Source organism: Helianthus annuus, chromosome 3 (genome assembly GCF_002127325.2).
Source record: "Helianthus annuus cultivar XRQ/B chromosome 3, HanXRQr2.0-SUNRISE, whole genome shotgun sequence".
NCBI classification, from domain to species: domain Eukaryota; kingdom Viridiplantae; phylum Streptophyta; class Magnoliopsida; order Asterales; family Asteraceae; genus Helianthus; species Helianthus annuus.
This window is the reverse complement of record NC_035435.2, coordinates 107,990,723-107,997,031: the sequence shown is the minus strand read 5'-3', so window position 1 is coordinate 107,997,031 and position 6,309 is coordinate 107,990,723. Positions and strand designations below refer to the sequence as shown.

Genomic DNA, 6,309 nt, shown 5'->3' with positions numbered 1-6,309 from the left:
TATTGGTTCTTGGATATAATCAGTCGGGTTGAACTGTACTTGGAAGAAAGGAGTGGGATCGCCATAGGAACGGTGCGAAACAGAACGCTGGAGGGGTATGAAAGAAGGTTGAGGGTTACTGGGCTCGTTCTCCAAATTTGGTCCAAAAGAGTGACGATATGAAGGTGTCGAACTGTGTGAGGTAGACCGTCTTGCGGGCTCAAAGAGGTTCCTTCTACGCCTCTGAGGTTCTTCACTTCTTGTGCTGGAAGGAGCTCACATATGTGAAGGTCCGGCCTCGTGATCATTGTGAGTAGTGATCGGCCCTTTGCCTCTTCCTCCTCTTCTAATTGCTGGTGGCATAATTCCTGCTTAACAAATTTTTAAATCACAATAAACAATAAAATACAAACTGGAATAACAATTCGAATTTGTCCTATGTTCTTGTCTAGTATCGAGTATGTGCAATTATGTCATTGAGATTAAACAAATAAAGATAGTGTTTAATTCACTCAACGTTGGCTCTGATACCAACCTGTCACACCCCGATTTCCACGTGTTTCACCGGTGGGCCCGATGGGGGATTACCGTGACGTAGTTGGCAACAATATAGTCAAACCACACAATATTTAAATGCACAGCGGAAGCATAAAGATAGATTATATTTCAACCATCGTTTGTAATATCCAAGTATCACGAATAGTCGAAATAAATCCACAGGGGATCAAAATAAAAATAGAAATATTGTTCAACAGATAACGACATCCCAAGCTTGCGAGACTCTAACGATGCTAAGGAGTGGCCAGCCTATTACGTGTAGAACCTGCCTTTAATCTTTTTGGGGAAAATACGTCAGTTTACATTGGTAAATACATTCAACCGACACTTTTGTAAGATGTTTAATAAAAATTGATTTGAATGCATAAGGCACAAACTCTTTATAACTTGGGATAATTAATCAATTTAATCTTGTAAAAGAATTACCTGTTCACTATGATTTCAGTCGCACGGGTCGTGCCGGGTTTAAGGTTAGTAGACACGCCACAAAGCATAAAGCCGTGGCGGGAAAGCCAACGGTTATACCTTTATAAATATAGACACATTGTCGGGTGTACGCCTACACCCGTGTGTCGAGGTCGTGGCCATTTCGTAAAATGATGCCAGGGATATCCGAGACATGGTCATTAAGCTCTTAAAGGCGTAAAGCCAACAAAACCAATTTTTAAATGGGTCACATTGATAATACCCAACTACTAATGAGTTGGGGTCAATTGCCCGACCAAGCGGTATTTTAAATACCGTAACCCAAGCCCGTATAACGGAAAATAAGTTAAAAGTATTTACCTGAGCAAGTAATAACCTCAATAAATAAATGCAACTATCTTTTACCGGTCTCCTATTCTGGAACGAAGTTTTATAACAACCTATTAGAATCCTAACAGGTCTTTAATTTAGCCTTAGCTTAGACCGCTCAGTTTCAAAGGATAACTACGGTTTAATCGCGTGAAAGGCGAAAACCGGGAATGGAATGTGGTTTGGACCCAACAAGTTTGAAGACCTGTTTTATATGGGTATAATAACCACACTCTGGATTTTGAAGTAAAAAGGGTTTGACCCGTTTCGGCTAGTTTATGTAAACTAGTTACATAAACCGAACCGTGCGCGCAAAAGGCGTAACGGGTAACCGTAAGAGTCCTACACAGGTTTCCTAAGTTAATATGCTCTAAAGAGGTTGTGGTATCTGTAACACCCGTAAATTTATACTAGAATTAGTTACTAATTTATACCAAAAGATGATAGCATAACATAAGTTTCAGAAGTATTATACGCCTTAGTCAACTAATGACTAAGTTAGAACATACAAAAGTTGTTTGAGAATTTGTTTACAACCCAAGAACAACTATTTAATAAGTTCAAAACATAGCGGAAGCTTCAAAAATCGTGTTCGGTTCTTCGACATCGCTTGACCACCATCCGTACGATCCATCTAATCACCTAGGGTCAAAACCATTAAAAACATTAGTTTTGATTTTAATACATAAGACTTAGCATATGATTAAATCATTAATTTAAAATAAAATAACAATGAAGTTCCTGTTCCACCGTAAATTACGGTATCACCGTAATTTACGGTTAGTCCTGAGGATTCTTGGTTCACCGTAAATCAGGAGCTTTACACCGTAAACATTTAATATCCACCGTAAATTACGGTACTACCGTAATTTACGGTAGTACCTGGAATTCCATGTTTTAATTTTTTTGTTTGTTTATAATACCAAGACCCCAACTCTAGGCATTCGCGCCCGGAATCAATTCGATCCCGAACTCTATTTCCCGTTCAGGCGGTAACCCCGGTAAATCTTCCGGAAAAACATCTTCATAATCTCGTACTACCGGTACATCTCCAATCCTTTGTGATTCTTTTTCGGGCTCATTCGCGTATATCATGAATGCCTTGCATCCTCGCTTCATTAGCTTGTGAGCTTTCAACATTGAGCATACTATGGGGTTGCCTCCTTTTTCGCCATAAATGGTGACGTGTTTCCCGCTCGGAGATGTCAGTTTTATCTCTTTACGAAAGCACACGACCTTTGCATGGTGTCGAGATAGCCAATCCATCCCAACGACTACTTGAAATTCTCCCATCGACATCGGGATTAGATTTATCAAATATTCTTCATCGTCAATGCTCAGTTTACAATTTTCACATACATCACAAACAATAAAGCTTTTATTATTACCTATCTCCACTTCTAAGGGCACAGGTAATTTAGTTAGAACAAATGAAGGATGTCGAATAAATCCATATGAAACAAAGGATTTATTTGCACCCGTATCAAATAACACACGTGCAGGAATCGAATTTACAGCAAATATACCTGAGACCACGTCAGGTTCAACCTTTGCTTCTGCGGCGGTTAGTTGAAAAGACCTTGCCTTTGCCTTAGGGGCTTCACCTTTCGGTTCCTGCCCATCCTTCTTTCCAACCGATTCCGGGCATTCCGACTTCTTGTGACCCGTTCGATAACAATTGTAACAAACCGTCACTTTCTCCGGGCATGATATAGCCATATGTCCCGTCTTCTTGCATATGGGACAAGGCTTATCCTTGTAACGACATTCGCCTTTGTGACCCTTCCCGCAGATTCTGCAACTTGGCGACCCGCCTTTCGTATCAGATTTCTTTACGCTTTCGTTTGTTTGTGCCTTCTTAGTAGGGCTTGGATTCACATCTTGTGCTCTCCGTTCACCCCTCTCGATGCTCTTCTTCAGTTCGATCTCCCTTTCCCGAGCAGCATTTATAATCTCGGTAAGGGTCTCGTATTTGGAAGGGGTGATAAATTCCCTATATTCGGCACTCAACATGTTATGATAGTAGTATATCTTTTGTTCTTCGTTCGTCACTAGATCGTCACAAAACTTCATCTTATCCATAAACATTGTCGTAATCTTGTCTATGGTCTCATTTTTGTGCCTAAGTTGCATGAACTCTTCCTTGATTTTATTCATAACCGCTTTGGGGCTATGATGCTTAAGAAATGGCGTCTTGAATTCTTCCCAAGTCATGACCTTAGCAGCTTCAATACCGATCTCTCTCTTTTTGTTATCCCACCAATCCTTCGCTTGATTTCTTAGTTGACCCGTACCATAGGCTACATAGTCATCTACATCACAATGGGTCCTCTCGAATACCCCTTCGATATCACTTAGCCATCTTTGGCACACTATTGGGTCAACCTCCCCATTATATATTGGTGGTTTACAAGCCATGAATTCCTTGTATGAACAAGGCTTTCGTCCTCCATGCTTTTCCTTTTCTAATTTTGAATCATCTTCTAATTTCTTGATTCTATCTTCTACCATTGATAAAACTGTGTTTTGGATTCTATCAATGAAGCTTGACAAACTGTTTTCGATCGCCTTTCCAACCTCTTCGGCAATCACTTCCCTCATTTGTTCGGTGACTCTTGGCACCGCATCATCATTACCTCCATCTGCCATCTCTATTTCTGAAATGTTTACATAAATTGTTAAACATTCCATTTATAACACATGTTTTACTTGTTTGATTCAATCAAGTTCACAACTTGATTTAATCGCTCTTGCTTTGATTCAATCAAGTTCACAACTTGATTTAATCGTTCTTGCTTTGATTCAATCAAGTTCACAACTTGATTTGATCGTTCTTGCTTTGATTCAATCAAGTTCACAACTTGATTTAATCGTTCTTGCTTTGATTCAATCAAGTTCACAACTTGATTTGATCGTTCTTGCTTTGATTCAATCAACTTCACAACTTGATTTGATCGTTCTTGCTTTGATTCAATCAAGTTCACAACTTGATTTAATCGTTCTTGCTTTGATTCAATCAAGTTCACAACTTGATTTGATCGTTCTTGCTTTTTGCATTTCTTGTATTTAAATGAGCTTACTTGCTCTTTTCATGCATATTTGTTCATTTCTTATTCTTTACGTAATATATAATTTATTAACAGAAGTTAATTCTTACCGGACGGTCGATCAAGCTTGAACCGAACACTTTGTAGACAACCTTGGGCTCTGATTACCAACTTGTAACACCCTTAAATTTATACTAGAATTAATTACTAATTTATACCAAAAGATGATAGCATAACATAAGTTTCAGAAGTATTATACGCCTTAGTCAACTAATGACTAAGTTAGAACATACAAAAGTTGTTTGAGAATTTGTTTACAACCCAAGAACAACTATTTAATAAGTTCAAAACATAGCGGAAGCTTCAAAAATCGTGTTCGGTTCTTCGACATCGCTTGACCACCATCCGTACGATCCATCTAATCACCTAGGGTCAAAACCATTAAAAACATTAGTTTTGATTTTAATACATAAGACTTAGCATATGATTAAATCATTAATTTAAAATAAAATAACAATGAAGTTCCTGTTCCACCGTAAATTACGGTATCACCGTAATTTACGGTGAGTCCTGAGGATTCTTGGTTCACCGTAAATCAGGAGCTTTACACCGTAAACATTTAATATCCACCGTAAATTACGGTACTACCGTAATATACGGTAGTACCTGGAATTCCATGTTTTAATTTTTTTGTTTGTTTATAATACCAAGACCCCAACTCTAGGAATTCAGTTTTCTATGATATTGGTACAGAAAAATCTTGTAATTCTAATATGTTATATAACATTCAAATTCATCAATCAACCTATCATAACCCGGAGCATTAATCATGTCTTGCTTGATTATCCGACCCGTTTGGCTTGTCTATGGAATTCCTTCCTTTTTGACAACTACCAACAAGTTCAATCCGTCTCTCGACCAAACATTCGATATAACAATATCTTCGCTTTAATTCATAACAACTTGTATTTTAAAATTTAACTATACCAATTACAATGATCTAATTTTACTTAATGTAACGGGTTAAGTTACATACCTTAGCGCACGCCCTTCAACCGTGAGTCACCACCGGCTTGTCCACTCGACGTTCCGGTATCTTGTCCTATAGAGTTCAATTCAAGACATGTTTAGAACTCTCTTCAAATCATAATTCGCATAATACACCGAACATCATGATTATGCGTTTAAACTCGAAATTTCAGTTTTTAAGCCTTCATAGAGGCATTTCAACAAACACTTCATAAGCAGATTTTTACATGTTTAAACATCACATCTTTAGTTTATCATTTAACCCTATTTTCATATAAATCAACCAATTTACATGAATGTTAGCTTCTAATTGCTGAAATCACTTCCAGATTGCTAAATTACACTAGGTTAACAATCTACTTTCTAGTGTTCATCCAAATACACATGACCCACTAATCACCTACCATGGTGATTATGGATTCACCCAAAATTTCTTATGATTTCAACTTCTATTGATCTAGGGTTTGTCCTTAGACACTATAGTTGTTCCTCAATCATCATAACATACACATGCAACCCTAATTCCAGATTTTTCCCAATTCATGAAAATTTCAAGTTGAGAGAAATCCTTAAATTTTACATACCTTGTAATCCTCTTGTGATGAGGATCACGATTCTATGCTCGGATTTTCGTTTGGACCAGATTTGCTCCTTCAATTTGTGGATTTTAGTAAAATTCTAGGTTTGGTTGAAGGTGGGTGTCGCCCCCTTGATGTTCTGGTCGACCAGGCTTCAAAGTGGGGTGTTAAGTTTATGTTTTATTTGTTTATTAGAATTAAAGTTTCAATTTTTGACAACTTAAACCCCTCCACTTTGATCAACATTGCTTTTAGTTACTTTTAACTCTACTTTAGGTTATTTCTAGACTTATAACTAATTAGGTTAAAATTCCTAGTTAATA

General features: G+C 37.6%; 1 long non-coding RNA gene across 1 annotated transcript; it reads right to left on the bottom strand.

The window, feature by feature from the left end:
- Positions 1 to 4,693: 4,693 nt before the first annotated feature.
- On the bottom strand, positions 4,694 to 6,101 carry LOC110927905. Its single transcript, XR_002585994.1, has 3 exons — positions 5,993 to 6,101; positions 5,416 to 5,481; positions 4,694 to 4,805 (listed from the first exon to the last, which is right to left on the bottom strand). It is a non-coding gene; the product is annotated as an uncharacterized LOC110927905 (long non-coding RNA).
- Positions 6,102 to 6,309: the final 208 nt, after the last annotated feature.